Below are 19,733 nucleotides of genomic sequence, written 5' to 3'. Positions count from 1 at the left end.
TTCTTGTATTAGCGTATTGTTTATCATTTCATAGACTTTTAACATGACACTTCTTTCCAAGTGTCGCTTTAAAACAAAATTAAACATTTAATTTGCAGCAATCTTAATTAAATGAAAGATCTGTGAGATAAGAACTCCATGTGCGCCAGTGGTAGCATGGCCGAGCGGTCTAAGGCGCTGGATGTAGGCTCCAGTCTCTTCGGAGGCATGGGTTCAAATTCCACTGCTGCCAATCTTATTTTCCAAAGAATTGATTTTTGATCAGATATTAACCAACTGAAAAAGGTTGGTGATAGTACCCTGCATTAGCCACCAAGTTCCCAACAGTTCATCATAGTTGCAACAGTCTTCTCAAACCTTTAAAATAATGATATCTGCTAACAATAAAGATATTCAAATTTTAATGTTGCATGAAGTAATTATGTGCCCTATCAGAACTAATATTTTATTACTTCATGCATCTCAATTTCTTTTGTTATTTCAATGAAAATAAACAAAATGCAATTCAATAAAAAATCTGAATTTCTCATCGGATTTATGTTTAATAATGAACTTTCTTTTAAACTTTGCTGACATCTTTTCAATTAATACTTTAAAACAAAAAATCCCTTTAATTTTGATGTTCTAGATCTGTGAGCTAACCTAACAACATGCACATGTGGTAGCATGGCCGAGCAGTCTAAGGCGCTGGATTAAGGCTCCAGTCTCTTTGGAGGCGTGGGTGCAAATCTCACTACTGCCATCTTTATTATACAAAGAGTTGGGCAGTTATTGATGGCAAAGTGATTCTTTTTTTCCATTAGATAGGATATTACCCAGCTGAAGTTGGTTGGTGGAAGATTCCTATAGCTACTCAACAGTTCATCATTGTTACAAGAGACTTACCAAACTTTTTAAAAATGTTAATTGCTAAGAGTAAAGATGAGCCAAAATTAAGTTGGCATGAAGTAATTAGAAGTAATATCATAACTAATATTTAATTACTGAGTGGTCTTATCATACAATTAGAGATGGAAATGTTGGCAACGTGACTCATTGGTATAAATTGATGGATTTATATTCCACTTTCTCTATCTTTCCTATCTTTCTGGATTTTAATCTCACAGCTGTCTATCTTAGGCATTTGAATAGTACTTCAAAGTTATTTGGATACATCAGTTGCACTAAATGAAGGAAATTTGAAGACAAATATAATCATTACTTGTTAAATGTACCTGGCTTCTTTTGCATTTTATCTCAGCTTTTCCTGACTTTGGGTAAAGTTTTGAATGACATTCCAGATATGAGAGCTAAAATATTTTAAAGTGTTAAGCAGGTTGTAGGATGACAGAGCTATTCAAGCTGCTGGAATCAAATCCCACTGCTGCCATATTTATTCTCCAAGGAGAAGATCCAGTGATATATATCAAAGTGCTTTCCTAAAGTAGATAAGGTATAAAAGAAGCTAAATTTGGTTAATGGAAGCACACCATAAGCTGTCACATGCAGTAGCTCAAAACAAGTTATCATGGTTTTAATAGTTTTCTCAAACCTTTTTTAGAACTATCTAAAATGTATTGTTGCTCTCCAAAAGTGGCTTTGAATATCTCTGCGATCTACATTATGCATCTAGCAAGCATCTCAATTTTTGAATATGTCAGTTAAAACAAACAAAAAGTAACTGAGAAAATTAAAAAATCAGTTCTCATCAATATTACCAAGTAAAACATGGATGTTTTTACCTTTCATTGAAATCTTGTATTAGCGAATTGTTTTTCATTTCATAGACTTTTAACATGACACTTCATTCCAAGTGTCGCTTTAAAACAAAATTAAACATTTAATTTGCAGCAATCTTAATTATATGAAAGATCTGTGAGATAAGAACTCCATTTGCGCCAGTGGTAGCATGGCCGAGCGGTCTAAGGCGCTGGATTTAGGCTCCAGTCTCTTCGGAGGCGTGGGTTCAAATCCCACTGCTGCCAATCTTATTTTCCAAAGAATTGATTTTTGATCAGATATTAACCAACTGAAAAAGGTTGGTGATAGTACCCTGCATTAGCCACCAAGTTCCCAACAGTTCATCATAGTTGCAACAGTCTATTCAAACCTTTAAAATAATGATATCTGCTAACAATAAAGATATTCAAATTTTAATTTTGCATGAAGTAATTATGTGCCCTATCAGAACTAATATTTTATTACTTCATGCATCTCAATTTCTTTTGTTATTTCAATGAAAATAAACAAAATGCATTTCTATAAAAAATCTGAATTTCTCATCGGATTTATGTTTAATAATGAACTTTCTTTTAAATTTTGCTGACATCTTTTCAATTAGTACTTTAAATCAAAAAAACCCTTTTATTTTGATGTTCTAGATCTGTGAGCTACCCTAACAACATGCACATGTGGTAGCATGGCCGAGCAGTCTAAGGCACTGGATTAAGGCTCCAGTCTCTTTGGAGGTGTGGGTGCAAATCTCACTACTGCCATCTTTATTATACAAAGAGTAGGCCAGTTATTGATGGCAAAGTGATTCTTTTTTTCCATTAGATAGGATATTACCCAACTGAAGTTGGTTGGTGGAAGATTCCTATAGCTACTCAACAGTTCATCATTGTTACAAGAGACTTCCCAAACGTTTTAAAAATGTTATCTGCTAAGAGCAAAGATGAGCCAAAATTAAGTTGGCATGAAGTAATTAGAAGTAATATCATAACTAATATTTAATTACTGAGTGGTCTTATCATACAATTAGAGATGGAAATGTTGGCAACGTGCCTCATTGGTATAAATTGATGGATTTATATTCCGATTTCTCTATCTTTCCTATCTTTCTGGATTTTAATCTCACAGCTGTCTATCTTAGGCATTTGAATAGTACTTCAAAGTTATTTGGATACATCAGTTGCACTAAATGAAGGAAAGCTGAAGACAAATATAATCATTACTTGTTAAATGTACCTGGCTTCTTTTACATTTTATCTCTGCTTTTCCTGACTTTGGGTAAAGTTTTGAATGACATTCCAGATATGAGAGTTAAAATATTTTAAAGTGTACAGCAGGTTGTAGGATGACAGAGCTATTCAAGCTGCTGGAATCAAATCCCACTGCTGCCATATTTATTCTCCAAGGAGAAGATCCAGTGATATATATCAAAGTGCTTTCCTAAAGTAGATAAGGTATAAAAGAAGCTAAATTTGGTTAGTGGAAGCACACCATAAGCTGTCACATGCAGTAGCTCAAAACAAGTTATCATGGTTTTAATAGTTTTCTCAAACCTTTTTTAGAACTATCTAAAATGTATTGTTGCTCTCCAAAAGTGGCTTTGAATATCTCTGCGATCTACATTATGCATCTAGCAAGCATCTCAATTTTTGAATATGTCAGTTAAAACAAACAAAAAGTAACTGAGAAAATAAAAAAATCAGTTCTCATCAATATTACCAAGTAAAACATGGATGTTTTTACCTTTCATTGAAATCTTGTATTAGCGAATTGTTTTTCATTTCATAGACTTTTAACATGACACTTCTTTCCAAGTGTCGCTTTAAAACAAAATTAAACATTTAATTTGCAGAAATCTTAATTATTTGAAAGATCTGTGAGATAAGAACTCCATGTGTGCCAGTGGTAGCATGGCCGAGCGGTCTAAGGCGCTGGATTTAGGCTGCAGTCTCTTCGGAGGCGTGGATTCAAATCCCACTGCTGCCAAGCTTATTTTCCAAAGAATTGATTTTTGATCAGATATTAACCAACTGAAAAAGGTTGGTGATAGTACCCTGCATTAGCCACCAAGTTCCCAACAGTTCGTCATAGTTGCAACAGTCTATTCAAACCTTTAAAATAATGATATCTGCTAACAATAAAGATATTCAAATTTTAATTTTGCATGAAGTAATTATGTGCCCTATCAGAACTAATATTTTATTACTTCATGCATCTCAATTTCTTTTGTTATTTCAATGAAAATAAACAAAATGCATTTCTATAAAAAATCTGAATTTCTCATCGGATTTATGTTTAATAATGAACTTTCTTTTAAATTTTGCTGACATCTTTTCAATTAGTACTTTAAATCAAAAAAACCCTTTTATTTTGATGTTCTAGATCTGTGAGCTACCCTAACAACATGCACATGTGGTAGCATGGCCGAGCAGTCTAAGGCACTGGATTAAGGCTCCAGTCTCTTTGGAGGTGTGGGTGCAAATCTCACTACTGCCATCTTTATTATACAAAGAGTAGGCCAGTTATTGATGGCAAAGTGATTCTTTTTTTCCATTAGATAGGATATTACCCAACTGAAGTTGGTTGGTGGAAGATTCCTATAGCTACTCAACAGTTCATCATTGTTACAAGAGACTTCCCAAACGTTTTAAAAATGTTATCTGCTAAGAGCAAAGATGAGCCAAAATTAAGTTGGCATGAAGTAATTAGAAGTAATATCATAACTAATATTTAATTACTGAGTGGTCTTATCATACAATTAGAGATGGAAATGTTGGCAACGTGCCTCATTGGTATAAATTGATGGATTTATATTCCGATTTCTCTATCTTTCCTATCTTTCTGGATTTTAATCTCACAGCTGTCTATCTTAGGCATTTGAATAGTACTTCAAAGTTATTTGGATACATCAGTTGCACTAAATGAAGGAAAGCTGAAGACAAATATAATCATTACTTGTTAAATGTACCTGGCTTCTTTTACATTTTATCTCTGCTTTTCCTGACTTTGGGTAAAGTTTTGAATGACATTCCAGATATGAGAGTTAAAATATTTTAAAGTGTACAGCAGGTTGTAGGATGACAGAGCTATTCAAGCTGCTGGAATCAAATCCCACTGCTGCCATATTTATTCTCCAAGGAGAAGATCCAGTGATATATATCAAAGTGCTTTCCTAAAGTAGATAAGGTATAAAAGAAGCTAAATTTGGTTAGTGGAAGCACACCATAAGCTGTCACATGCAGTAGCTCAAAACAAGTTATCATGGTTTTAATAGTTTTCTCAAACCTTTTTTAGAACTATCTAAAATGTATTGTTGCTCTCCAAAAGTGGCTTTGAATATCTCTGCGATCTACATTATGCATCTAGCAAGCATCTCAATTTTTGAATATGTCAGTTAAAACAAACAAAAAGTAACTGAGAAAATTAAAAAATCAGTTCTCATCAATATTACCAAGTAAAACATGGATGTTTTTACCTTTCATTGAAATCTTGTATTAGCGAATTGTTTTTCATTTCATAGACTTTTAACATGACACTTCTTTCCAAGTGTCGCTTTAAAACAAAATTAAACATTTAATTTGCAGAAATCTTAATTATTTGAAAGATCTGTGAGATAAGAACTCCATGTGTGCCAGTGGTAGCATGGCCGAGCGGTCTAAGGCGCTGGATTTAGGCTGCAGTCTCTTCGGAGGCGTGGATTCAAATCCCACTGCTGCCAAGCTTATTTTCCAAAGAATTGATTTTTGATCAGATATTAACCAACTGAAAAAGGTTGGTGATAGTACCCTGCATTAGCCACCAAGTTCCCAACAGTTCGTCATAGTTGCAACAGTCTATTCAAACCTTTAAAATAATGATATCTGCTAACAATAAAGATATTCAAATTTAAATTTTGCATGAAGTAATTATGTGCCCTATCAGAACTAATATTTTATTACTTCATGCATCTCAATTTCTTTTGTTATTTCAATGAAAATAAACAAAATGCAATTCTATAAAAAATCTGAATTTCTCATCGGATTTATGTTTAATAATGAACTTTCTTTTAAATTTTGCTGACATCTTTTCAATTAATACTTTAAAACAAAAAAACCCTTTTATTTTGATGTTCTAGATCTGTGAGCTACCCTAACAACATGCACATGTGGTAGCATGGCCGAGCAGTCTAAGGCGCTGGATTAAGGCTCCAGTCTCTTTGGAGGTGTGGGTGCAAATCTCACTACTGCCATCTTTATTATACAAAGAGTTGGGCAGTTATTGATGGCAAAGTGATTCTTTTTTTCCATTAGATAGGATAATACCCAACTGAAGTTGGTTGGTGGAAGATTCCTATAGCTACTCAACAGTTCATCATTGTTACAAGAGACTTCCCAAACGTTTTAAAAATGTTATCTGCTAAGAGTAAAGATGAGCCAAAATTAAGTTGGCATGAAGTAATTAGAAGTAATATCATAACTAATATTTAATTACTGAGTGGTCTTATCATACAATTAGAGATGGAAATGTTGGCAACGTGACTCATTGGTATAAATTGATGGATTTATATTCCGATTTCTCTATCTTTCCTATCTTTCTGGATTTTAATCTCACAGCTGTCTATCTTAGGCATTTGAATAGTACTTCAAAGTTATTTGGATACATCAGTTGCACTAAATGAAGGAAATCTGAAGACAAATATAATCATTACTTGTTAAATGTACCTGGCTTCTTTTACATTTTATCTCTGCTTTTCCTGACTTTGGGTAAAGTTTTGAATGACATTCCAGATATGAGAGTTAAAATATTTTAAAGTGTACAGCAGGTTGTAGGATGACAGAGCTATTCAAGCTGCTGGAATCAAATCCCACTGCTGCCATATTTATTCTCCAAGGAGAAGATCCAGTGATATATATCAAAGTGTATTCCTAAAGTAGATAAGGTATAAAAGAAGCTAAATTTGGTTGGTGGAAGCACACCATAAGCTGTCACATGCAGTAGCTCAAAACAAGTTATCATGGTTTTAATAGTTTTCTCAAACCTTTTTTAGAACTACCTAAATTGTATTGTTGCTCTCAAAAAGTGGCTTTGAATATCTCTGCGATCTACATTATGCATCTAGCAAGCATCTCAATTTTTGAATATGTCAGTTAAAACAAACAAAAAGTAACTGAGAAAATTAAAAAATCAGTTCTCATCAATATTACCAAGTATAACATGGATGTTTTTACCTTTCATTGAATTCTTGTATTAGCGTATTGTTTATCATTTCATAGACTTTTAACATGACACTTCTTTCCAAGTGTCGCTTTAAAACAAAATTAAACATTTAATTTGCAGCAATCTTAATTAAATGAAAGATCTGTGAGATAAAAACTCCATGTGCGCCAGTGGTAGCATGGCCAAGCGGTCTAAGGCGCTGGATGTAGGCTACAGTCTCTTCGGAGGCATGGGTTCAAATCCCACTGCTGCCAATCTTATTTTCCAAAGAATTGATTTTTGATCAGATATTAACCAACTGAAAAAGGTTGGTGATAGTACCCTGCATTAGCCACCAAGTTCCCAACAGTTCATCATAGTTGCAACAGTCTTCTCAAACCTTTAAAATAATGATATCTGCTAACAATAAAGATATTCAAATTTTAATGTTGCATGAAGTAATTATGTGCCCTATCAGAACTAATATTTTATTACTTCATGCATCTCAATTTCTTTTATTATTTCAATGAAAATAAACAAAATGCAATTCAATAAAAAATCTGAATTTCTCATCGGATTTATGTTTAATAATGAACTTTCTTTTAACCTTTGCTGACATCTTTTCAATTAATACTTTAAAACAAAAAAACCCTTTAATTTTGATGTTCTAGATCTGTGAGCTAACCTAACAACATGCACATGTGGTAGCATGGCCGAGCAGTCTAAGGCGCTGGATTAAGGCTCCAGTCTCTTTGGAGGCGTGGGTGCAAATCTCACTACTGCCATCTTTATTATACAAAGAGTTGGGCAGTTATTGATGGCAAAGTGATTCTTTTTTTCCATTAGATAGGATAATACCCAACTGAAGTTGGTTGGTGGAAGATTCCTATAGCTACTCAACAGTTCATCATTGTTACAAGAGACTTCCCAAACATTTTAAAAATGTTATCTGCTAAGATCAAAGATGAGCCAAAATTAAGTTGGCATGAAGTAATTAGAAGTAATATCATAACTAATATTTAATTACTGAGTGGTCTTATCATACAATTAGAGATGGAAATGTTGGCAACGTGGCTCATTGGTATAAATTGATGGATTTATATTCCGATTTCTCTATCTTTCCTATCTTTCTGGATTTTAATCTCACAGCTGTCTATCTTAGGCATTTGAATAGTACTTCAAAGTTATTTGGATACATCAGTTGCACTAAATGAAGGAAATCTGAAGACAAATATAATCATTACTTGTTAAATTTACCTGGCTTCTTTTACATTTTATCTCTGCTTTTCCTGACTTTGGGTAAAGTTTTGAATGACATTCCAGATATGAGAGTTAAAATATTTTAAAGTGTACAGCAGGTTGTAGGATGACAGAGCTATTCAAGCTGCTGGAATCAAATCCCACTGCTGCCATATTTATTCTCCAAGGAGAAGATCCAGTGATATATATCAAAGTGCTTTCCTAAAGTAGATAAGGTATAAAATAAGCTAAATTTGGTTAATGGAAGCACACCAAAAGCTGTCACATGCAGTAGCTCAAAACAAGTTATCATGGTTTTAATAGTTTTCTCAAACCTTTTTTAGAACTATCTAAAATGTATTGTTGCTCTCCAAAAGTGGCTTTGAATATCTCTGCGATCTACATTATGCATCTAGCAAGCATCTCAATTTTTGAATATGTCAGTTAAAACAAACAAAAAGTAACTGAGAAAATTAAAAAATCAGTTCTCATCAATATTACCAAGTAAAACATGGATGTTTTTACCTTTCATTGAAATCTTGTATTAGCGAATTGTTTTTCATTTCATAGACTTTTAACATGACACTTCTTTCCAAGTGTCGCTTTAAAACAAAATTAAACATTTAATTTGCAGCAATCTTAATTATATGAAAGATCTGTGAGATAAGAACTCCATGTGTGCCAGTGGTAGCATTGCCGAGCGGTCTAAGGCGCTGGATGTAGGCTCCAGTCTCTTCAGAGGCGTGGATTCAAATCCCACTGCTGCCAAGCTTATTTTCAAAAGAATTGATTTTTGATCAGATATTAACCAACTGAAAAAGGTTGGTGATAGTACCCTGCATTAGCCACCAAGTTCCCAACAGTTCATCATAGTTGCAACAGTCTATTCAAACCTTTAAAATAATGATATCTGCTAACAATAAAGATATTCAAATTTTAATGTTGCATGAAGTAATTATGTGCCCTATCAGAACTAATATTTTATTACTTCATGCATCTCAATTTCTTTTGTTATTTTAATGAAAATAAACAAAATGCAATTCTATAAAAAATCTGAATTTCTCATCGGATTTATGTTTAATAATGAACTTTCTTTTAAATTTTGCTGACATCTTTTCAATTAATACTTTAAAACAAAAAAACCCTTTTATTTTGATGTTCTAGATCTGTGAACTACCCTAACAACATGCACATGTGGTAGCATGGCCGAGCAGTCTAAGGCGCTGGATTAAGGCTCCAGTCTCTTTGGAGGTGTGGGTGCAAATCTCACTACTGCCATCTTTATTATACAAAGAGTTGGGCAGTTATTGATGGCAAAGTGATTCTTTTTTTCCATTAGATAGGATAATACCCAACTGAAGTTGGTTGGTGGAAGATTCCTATAGCTACTCAACAGTTCATCATTGTTACAAGAGACTTCCCAAACGTTTTAAAAATGTTATCTGCTAAGAGCAAAGATGAGCCAAAATTAAGTTGGCATGAAGTAATTAGAAGTAATATCATAACTAATATTTAATTACTGAGTGGTCTTATCATACAATTAGAGATGGAAATGTTGGCAACGTGACTCATTGGTATAAATTGATGGATTTATATTCCGATTTCTCTATCTTTCCTATCTTTCTGGATTTTAATCTCACAGCTGTCTATATTAGGCATTTGAATAGTACTTCAAAGTTATTTGGATACATCAGTTGCACTAAATGAAGGAAATCTGAAGACAAATATAATCATTACTTGTTAAATGTACCTGGCTTCTTTTACATTTTATCTCTGCTTTTCCTGACTTTGGGTAAAGTTTTGAATGACATTCCAGATATGAGAGTTAAAATATTTTAAAGTGTACAGCAGGTTGTAGGATGACAGAGCTATTCAAGCTGCTGGAATCAAATCCCACTGCTGCCATATTTATTCTCCAAGGAGAAGATCCAGTGATATATATCAAAGTGCTTTCCTAAAGTAGATAAGGTATAAAAGAAGCTAAATTTGGTTAATGGAAGCACACCATAAGCTGTCACATGCAGTAGCTCAAAACAAGTTATCATGGTTTTAATAGTTTTCTCAAACCTTTTTTAGAACTATCTAAAATGTATAGTTGCTCTCCAAAAGTGGCTTTGAATATCTCTGCGATCTACATTATGCATCTAGCAAGCATCTCAATTTTTGAATATGTCAGTTAAAACAAACAAAAAGTAACTGAGAAAATTAAAAAATCAGTTCTCATCAATATTAGCAAGTAAAACATGGATGTTTTTACCTTTCATTGAAATCTTGTATTAGCGAATTGTTTTTCATTTCATAGACTTTTAACATGACACTTCTTTCCAAGTGTCGCTTTAAAACAAAATTAAACATTTAATTTGCAGCAATCTTAATTATATGAAAGATCTGTGAGATAAGAACTCCATGTGTGCCAGTGGTAGCATGGCCGAGCGGTCTAAGGCAGTGGATTTAGACTCCAGTCTCTTCGGAGGCGTGGATTCAAATCCCACTGCTGCCAAGCTTATTTTCCAAAGAATTGATTTTTGATCAGATATTAACCAACTGAAAAAGGTTGGTGATAGTACCCTGCATTAGCCACCAAGTTCCCAACAGTTCATCATAGTTGCAACAGTCTATTCAAACCTTTAAAATAATGATATCTGCTAACAATAAAGATATTCAAATTTTAATGTTGCATGAAGTAATTATGTGCCCTATCAGAACTAATATTTTATTACTTCATGCATCTCAATTTCTTTTATTATTTCAATGAAAATAAACAAAATGCAATTCTATAAAAAATCTGAATTTCTCATCGGATTTATGTTTAATAATGAACTTTCTTTTAACCTTTGCTGACATCTTTTCAATTAATACTTTAAAACAAAAAAACCCTTTAATTTTGATGTTCTAGATCTGTGAGCTAACCTAACAACATGCACATGTGGTAGCATGGCCGAGCAGTCTAAGGCGCTGGATTAAGGCTCCAGTCTCTTTGGAGGCGTGGGTGCAAATCTCACTACTGCCATCTTTATTATACAAAGAGTAGGGCAGTTATTGATGGCAAAGTGATTCTTTTTTTCCATTAGATAGGATATTACCCAGCTGAAGTTGGTTGGTGGAAGATTCCTATAGCTACTCAACAGTTCATCATTGTTACAAGAGACTTCCCAAACGTTTTAAAAATGTTAATTGCTAAGAGTAAAGATGAGCCAAAATGAAGTTGGCATGAAGTAATTAGAAGTAATATCATAACTAATATTTAATTACTGAGTGGTCTTATCATACAATTAGAGATGGAAATGTTGGCAACGTGACTCATTGGTATAAATTGATGGATTTATATTCCGCTTTCTCTATCTTTCCTATCTTTCTGGATTTTAATCTCACAGCTGTCTATCTTAGGCATTTGAATAGTACTTCAAAGTTATTTGGATACATCAGTTGCACTAAATGAAGGAAATCTGAAGACAAATATAATCATTACTTGTTAAATGTACATGGCTTCTTTTACATTTTATCTCTGCTTTTCCTGACTTTGGGTAAAGTTTTGAATGACATTCCAGATATGAGAGTTAAAATATTTTAAAGTGTACAGCAGGTTGTAGGATGACAGAGCTATTCAAGCTGCTGGAATCAAATCCCACTGCTGCCATATTTATTCTCCAAGGAGAAGATCCAGTGATATATATCAAAGTGTATTCCTAAAGTAGATAAGGTATAAAAGAAGCTAAATTTGGTTGGTGGAAGCACACCATAAGCTGTCACATGCAGTAGCTCAAAACAAGTTATCATGGTTTTAATAGTTTTCTCAAACCTTTTTTAGAACTATCTAAATTGTATTGTTGCTCTCAAAAAGTGGCTTTCAATATCTCTGCGATCTACATTATGCATCTAGCAAGCATCTCAATTTTTGAATATGTCAGTTAAAACAAACAAAAAGTAACTGAGAAAATTAAAAAATCAGTTCTCATCAATATTACCAAGTATAACATGGATGTTTTTACCTTTCATTGAATTCTTGTATTAGCGTATTGTTTATCATTTCATAGACTTTTAACATGACACTTCTTTCCAAGTGTCGCTTTAAAACAAAATTAAACATTTAATTTGCAGCAATCTTAATTAAATGAAAGATCTGTGATATAAGAACTCCATGTGCGCCAGTGGTAGCATGGCCGAGCGGTCTAAGGCGCTGGATGTAGGCTCCAGTCTCTTCGGAGGCATGGGTTCAAATCCCACTGCTGCCAATCTTATTTTCCAAAGAATTGATTTTTGATCAGATATTAACCAACTGAAAAAGGTTGGTGATAGTACCCTGCATTAGCCACCAAGTTCCCAACAGTTCATCATAGTTGCAACAGTCTTCTCAAACCTTTAAAATAATGATATCTGCTAACAATAAAGATATTCAAATTTTAATGTTGCATGAAGTAATTATGTGCCCTATCAGAACTAATATTTTATTACTTCATGCATCTCAATTTCTTTTATTATTTCAATGAAAATAAACAAAATGCAATTCAATAAAAAATCTGAATTTCTCATCGGATTTATGTTTAATAATGAACTTTCTTTTAACCTTTGCTGACATCTTTTCAATTAATACTTTAAAAAAAAAAACCCTTTAATTTTGATGTTCTAGATCTGTGAGCTAACCTAACAACATGCACATGTGGTAGCATGGCCGAGCAGTCTAAGGCGCTGGATTAAGGCTCCAGTCTCTTTGGAGGCGTGGGTGCAAATCTCACTACTGCCATCTTTATTATACAAAGAGTAGGGCAGTTATTGATGGCAAAGTGATTCTTTTTTTCCATTAGATAGGATATTACCCAGCTGAAGTTGGTTGGTGGAAGATTCCTATAGCTACTCAACAGTTCATCATTGTTACAAGAGACTTCCCAAACATTTTAAAAATGTTAATTGCTAAGAGTAAAGATGAGCCAAAATGAAGTTGGCATGAAGTAATTAGAAGTAATATCATAACTAATATTTAATTACTGAGTGGTCTTATCATACAATTAGAGATGGAAATGTTGGTAACGTGACTCATTGGTATAAATTGATGGATTTATATTCCGCTTTCTCTATCTTTCCTATCTTTCTGGATTTTAATCTCACAGCTGTCTATCTTAGGCATTTGAATAGTACTTCAAAGTTATTTGGATACATCAGTTGCACTAAATGAAGGAAATCTGAAGACAAATATAATCATTACTTGTTAAATGTACATGGCTTCTTTTACATTTTATCTCTGCTTTTCCTGACTTTGGGTAAAGTTTTGAATGACATTCCAGATATGAGAGTTAAAATATTTTAAAGTGTACAGCAGGTTGTAGGATGACAGAGCTATTCAAGCTGCTGGAATCAAATCCCACTGCTGCCATATTTATTCTCCAAGGAGAAGATCCAGTGATATATATCAAAGTGTATTCCTAAAGTAGATAAGGTATAAAAGAAGCTAAATTTGGTTGGTGGAAGCACACCATAAGCTGTCACATGCAGTAGCTCAAAACAAGTTATCATGGTTTTAATAGTTTTCTCAAACCTTTTTTAGAACTATCTAAATTGTATTGTTGCTCTCAAAAAGTGGCTTTCAATATCTCTGCGATCTACATTATGCATCTAGCAAGCATCTCAATTTTTGAATATGTCAGTTAAAACAAACAAAAAGTAACTGAGAAAATTAAAAAATCAGTTCTCATCAATATTACCAAGTATAACATGGATGTTTTTACCTTTCATTGAATTCTTGTATTAGCGTATTGTTTATCATTTCATAGACTTTTAACATGACACTTCTTTCCAAGTGTCGCTTTAAAACAAAATTAAACATTTAATTTGCAGCAATCTTAATTAAATGAAAGATCTGTGATATAAGAACTCCATGTGCGCCAGTGGTAGCATGGCCGAGCGGTCTAAGGCGCTGGATGTAGGCTCCAGTCTCTTCGGAGGCATGGGTTCAAATCCCACTGCTGCCAATCTTATTTTCCAAAGAATTGATTTTAGATCAGATATTAACCAACTGAAAAAGGTTGGTGATAGTACCCTGCATTAGCCACCAAGTTCCCAACAGTTCATCATAGTTGCAACAGTCTTCTCAAACCTTTAAAATAATGATATCTGCTAACAATAAAGATATTCAAATTTTAATGTTGCATGAAGTAATTATGTGCCCTATCAGAACTAATATTTTATTACTTCATGCATCTCAATTTCTTTTATTATTTCAATGAAAATAAACAAAATGCAATTCTATAAAAAATCTGAATTTCTCATCGGATTTATGTTTAATAATGAACTTTCTTTTAACCTTTGCTGACATCTTTTCAATTAATACTTTAAAACAAAAAAACCCTTTAATTTTGATGTTCTAGATCTGTGAGCTAACCTAACAACATGCACATGTGGTAGCATGGCCGAGCAGTCTAAGGCGCTGGATTAAGGCTCCAGTCTCTTTGGAGGCGTGGGTGCAAATCTCACTACTGCCATCTTTATTATACAAAGAGTAGGGCAGTTATTGATGGCAAAGTGATTCTTTTTTTCCATTAGATAGGATATTACCCAGCTGAAGTTGGTTGGTGGAAGATTCCTATAGCTACTCAACAGTTCATCATTGTTACAAGAGACTTCCCAAACGTTTTAAAAATGTTAATTGCTAAGAGTAAAGATGAGCCAAAATGAAGTTGGCATGAAGTAATTAGAAGTAATATCATAACTAATATTTAATTACTGAGTGGTCTTATCATACAATTAGAGATGGAAATGTTGGCAACGTGACTCATTGGTATAAATTGATGGATTTATATTCCGCTTTCTCTATCTTTCCTATCTTTCTGGATTTTAATCTCACAGCTGTCTATCTTAGGCATTTGAATAGTACTTCAAAGTTATTTGGATACATCAGTTGCACTAAATGAAGGAAATCTGAAGACAAATATAATCATTACTTGTTAAATGTACATGGCTTCTTTTACATTTTATCTCTGCTTTTCCTGACTTTGGGTAAAGTTTTGAATGACATTCCAGATATGAGAGTTAAAATATTTTAAAGTGTACAGCAGGTTGTAGGATGACAGAGCTATTCAAGCTGCTGGAATCAAATCCCACTGCTGCCATATTTATTCTCCAAGGAGAAGATCCAGTGATATATATCAAAGTGTATTCCTAAAGTAGATAAGGTATAAAAGAAGCTAAATTTGGTTGGTGGAAGCACACCATAAGCTGTCACATGCAGTAGCTCAAAACAAGTTATCATGGTTTTAATAGTTTTCTCAAACCTTTTTTAGAACTATCTAAATTGTATTGTTGCTCTCAAAAAGTGGCTTTCAATATCTCTGCGATCTACATTATGCATCTAGCAAGCATCTCAATTTTTGAATATGTCAGTTAAAACAAACAAAAAGTAACTGAGAAAATTAAAAAATCAGTTCTCATCAATATTACCAAGTATAACATGGATGTTTTTACCTTTCATTGAATTCTTGTATTAGCGTATTGTTTATCATTTCATAGACTTTTAACATGACACTTCTTTCCAAGTGTCGCTTTAAAACAAAATTAAACATTTAATTTGCAGCAATCTTAATTAAATGAAAGATCTGTGAGATAAGAACTCCATGTGCGCCAGTGGTAGCATGGCCGAGCAGTCTAAGGCGCTGGATGTAGGCTCCAGTCTCTTCGGAGGCATGGGTTCAAATCCCACTGCTGCCAATCTTATTTTCCAAAGAATTGATTTTTGATCAGATATTAACCAACTGAAAAAGGTTGGTGATAGTACCCTGCATTAGCCACCAAGTTCCCAACAGTTCATCATAGTTGCAACAGTCTTCTCAAACCTTTAAAATAATGATATCTGCTAACAATAAAGATATTCAAATTTTAATGTTGCATGAAGTAATTATGTGCCCTATCAGAACTAATATTTTATTACTTCATGCATCTCAATTTCTTTTATTATTTCAATGAAAATAAACAAAATGCAATTCAATAAAAAATCTGAATTTCTCATCGGATTTATGTTTAATAATGAACTTTCTTTTAACCTTTGCTGACATCTTTTCAATTAATACTTTAAAAAAAAAAACCCTTTAATTTTGATGTTCTAGATCTGTGAGCTAACCTAACAACATGCACATGTGGTAGCATGGCCGAGCAGTCTAAGGCGCTGGATTAAGGCTCCAGTCTCTTTGGAGGCGTGGGTGCAAATCTCACTACTGCCATCTTTATTATACAAAGAGTAGGGCAGTTATTGATGGCAAAGTGATTCTTTTTTTCCATTAGATAGGATATTACCCAGCTGAAGTTGGTTGGTGGAAGATTCCTATAGCTACTCAACAGTTCATCATTGTTACAAGAGACTTCCCAAACATTTTAAAAATGTTAATTGCTAAGAGTAAAGATGAGCCAAAATGAAGTTGGCATGAAGTAATTAGAAGTAATATCATAACTAATATTTAATTACTGAGTGGTCTTATCATACAATTAGAGATGGAAATGTTGGTAACGTGACTCATTGGTATAAATTGATGGATTTATATTCCGCTTTCTCTATCTTTCCTATCTTTCTGGATTTTAATCTCACAGCTGTCTATCTTAGGCATTTGAATAGTACTTCAAAGTTATTTGGATACATCAGTTGCACTAAATGAAGGAAATCTGAAGACAAATATAATCATTACTTGTTAAATGTACATGGCTTCTTTTACATTTTATCTCTGCTTTTCCTGACTTTGGGTAAAGTTTTGAATGACATTCCAGATATGAGAGTTAAAATATTTTAAAGTGTACAGCAGGTTGTAGGATGACAGAGCTATTCAAGCTGCTGGAATCAAATCCCACTGCTGCCATATTTATTCTCCAAGGAGAAGATCCAGTGATATATATCAAAGTGTATTCCTAAAGTAGATAAGGTATAAAAGAAGCTAAATTTGGTTGGTGGAAGCACACCATAAGCTGTCACATGCAGTAGCTCAAAACAAGTTATCATGGTTTTAATAGTTTTCTCAAACCTTTTTTAGAACTATCTAAATTGTATTGTTGCTCTCAAAAAGTGGCTTTCAATATCTCTGCGATCTACATTATGCATCTAGCAAGCATCTCAATTTTTGAATATGTCAGTTAAAACAAACAAAAAGTAACTGAGAAAATTAAAAAATCAGTTCTCATCAATATTACCAAGTATAACATGGATGTTTTTACCTTTCATTGAATTCTTGTATTAGCGTATTGTTTATCATTTCATAGACTTTTAACATGACACTTCTTTCCAAGTGTCGCTTTAAAACAAAATTAAACATTTAATTTGCAGCAATCTTAATTAAATGAAAGATCTGTGATATAAGAACTCCATGTGCGCCAGTGGTAGCATGGCCGAGCGGTCTAAGGCGCTGGATGTAGGCTCCAGTCTCTTCGGAGGCAATCCCACTGCTGCCAATCTTATTTTCCAAAGAATTGATTTTAGATCAGATATTAACCAACTGAAAAAGGTTGGTGATAGTACCCTGCATTAGCCACCAAGTTCCCAACAGTTCATCATAGTTGCAACAGTCTTCTCAAACCTTTAAAATAATGATATCTGCTAACAATAAAGATATTCAAATTTTAATGTTGCATGAAGTAATTATGTGCCCTATCAGAACTAATATTTTATTACTTCATGCATCTCAATTTCTTTTATTATTTCAATGAAAATAAACAAAATGCAATTCTATAAAAAATCTGAATTTCTCATCGGATTTATGTTTAATAATGAACTTTCTTTTAACCTTTGCTGACATCTTTTCAATTAATACTTTAAAACAAAAAAACACTTTAATTTTGATGTTCTAGATCTGTGAGCTAACCTAACAACATGCACATGTGGTAGCATGGCCGAGCAGTCTAAGGCGCTGGATTAAGGCTCCAGTCTCTTTGGAGGCGTGGGTGCAAATCTCACTACTGCCATCTTTATTATACAAAGAGTAGGGCAGTTATTGATGGCAAAGTGATTCTTTTTTTCCATTAGATAGGATATTACCCAGCTGAAGTTGGTTGGTGGAAGATTCCTATAGCTACTCAACAGTTCATCATTGTTACAAGAGACTTCCCAAACGTTTTAAAAATGTTAATTGCTAAGAGTAAAGATGAGCCAAAATGAAGTTGGCATGAAGTAATTAGAAGTAATATCATAACTAATATTTAATTACTGAGTGGTCTTATCATACAATTAGAGATGGAAATGTTGGCAACGTGACTCATTGGTATAAATTGATGGATTTATATTCCGCTTTCTCTATCTTTCCTATCTTTCTGGATTTTAATCTCACAGCTGTCTATCTTAGGCATTTGAATAGTACTTCAAAGTTATTTGGATACATCAGTTGCACTAAATGAAGGAAATCTGAAGACAAATATAATCATTACTTGTTAAATGTACATGGCTTCTTTTACATTTTATCTCTGCTTTTCCTGACTTTGGGTAAAGTTTTGAATGACATTCCAGATATGAGAGTTAAAATATTTTAAAGTGTACAGCAGGTTGTAGGATGACAGAGCTATTCAAGCTGCTGGAATCAAATCCCACTGCTGCCATATTTATTCTCCAAGGAGAAGATCCAGTGATATATATCAAAGTGTATTCCTAAAGTAGATAAGGTAAAAAAGAAGCTAAATTTGGTTGGTGGAAGCACACCATAAGCTGTCACATGCAGTAGCTCAAAACAAGTTATCATGGTTTTAATAGTTTTCTCAAACCTTTTTTAGAACTATCTAAATTGTATTGTTGCTCTCAAAAAGTGGCTTTCAATATCTCTGCGATCTACATTATGCATCTAGCAAGCATCTCAATTTTTGAATATGTCAGTTAAAACAAACAAAAAGTAACTGAGAAAATTAAAAAATCAGTTCTCATCAATATTACCAAGTATAACATGGATGTTTTTACCTTTCATTGAATTCTTGTATTAGCGTATTGTTTATCATTTCATAGACTTTTAACATGACACTTCTTTCCAAGTGTCGCTTTAAAACAAAATTAAACATTTAATTTGCAGCAATCTTAATTAAATGAAAGATCTGTGAGATAAGAACTCCATGTGCGCCAGTGGTAGCATGGCCGAGCGTTCTAAGGTGCTGGATGTAGGCTCCAGTCTCTTCGGAGGCATGGGTTCAAATCCCACTGCTGCCAATCTTATTTTCCAAAGAATTGATTTTTGATCAGATATTAACCAACTGAAAAAGGTTGGTGATAGTACCCTGCATTAGCCACCAAGTTCCCAACAGTTCATCATAGTTGCAACAGTCTTCTCAAACCTTTAAAATAATGATATCTGCTAACAATAAAGATATTCAAATTTTAATGTTGCATGAAGTAATTATGTGCCCTATCAGAACTAATATTTTATTACTTCATGCATCTCAATTTCTTTTATTATTTCAATGAAAATAAACAAAATGCAATTCAATAAAAAATCTGAATTTCTCATCGGATTTATGTTTAATAATGAACTTTCTTTTAACCTTTGCTGACATCTTTTCAATTAATACTTTAAAAAAAAAAAACCCTTTAATTTTGATGTTCTAGATCTGTGAGCTAACCTAACAACATGCACATGTGGTAGCATGGCCGAGCAGTCTAAGGCGCTGGA

General features: G+C 33.3%; 6 non-coding genes across 6 annotated transcripts; all 6 read left to right on the top strand.

Annotated features, from left to right (window-relative positions):
* The first annotated feature begins 1,882 nt into the window (after positions 1–1,882).
* Positions 1,883–1,964, top strand: TRNAL-UAG (transfer RNA leucine (anticodon UAG)). Its single transcript has one exon. It is a non-coding gene; the product is annotated as a tRNA-Leu (tRNA).
* Positions 1,965–3,614: 1,650 nt separating this feature from the next.
* TRNAL-UAG (transfer RNA leucine (anticodon UAG)) lies at positions 3,615–3,696 on the top strand. Its single transcript has one exon. It is a non-coding gene; the product is annotated as a tRNA-Leu (tRNA).
* Positions 3,697–5,346: 1,650 nt separating this feature from the next.
* TRNAL-UAG (transfer RNA leucine (anticodon UAG)) lies at positions 5,347–5,428 on the top strand. Its single transcript has one exon. It is a non-coding gene; the product is annotated as a tRNA-Leu (tRNA).
* A 5,114-nt stretch (positions 5,429–10,542) lies between these two features.
* TRNAL-UAG (transfer RNA leucine (anticodon UAG)) lies at positions 10,543–10,624 on the top strand. Its single transcript has one exon. It is a non-coding gene; the product is annotated as a tRNA-Leu (tRNA).
* A 1,650-nt stretch (positions 10,625–12,274) lies between these two features.
* Positions 12,275–12,356, top strand: TRNAL-UAG (transfer RNA leucine (anticodon UAG)). Its single transcript has one exon. It is a non-coding gene; the product is annotated as a tRNA-Leu (tRNA).
* Positions 12,357–14,005: 1,649 nt separating this feature from the next.
* Positions 14,006–14,087, top strand: TRNAL-UAG (transfer RNA leucine (anticodon UAG)). Its single transcript has one exon. It is a non-coding gene; the product is annotated as a tRNA-Leu (tRNA).
* Positions 14,088–19,733: the final 5,646 nt, after the last annotated feature.

Source organism: Taudactylus pleione, unplaced genomic scaffold (genome assembly GCF_031769625.1).
Source record: "Taudactylus pleione unplaced genomic scaffold, aTauple2 ptg000016l, whole genome shotgun sequence".
Taxonomy (NCBI): Eukaryota; Metazoa; Chordata; class Amphibia; order Anura; family Myobatrachidae; genus Taudactylus; species Taudactylus pleione.
This window is presented reverse-complemented; position numbering and strand designations above follow the sequence as displayed.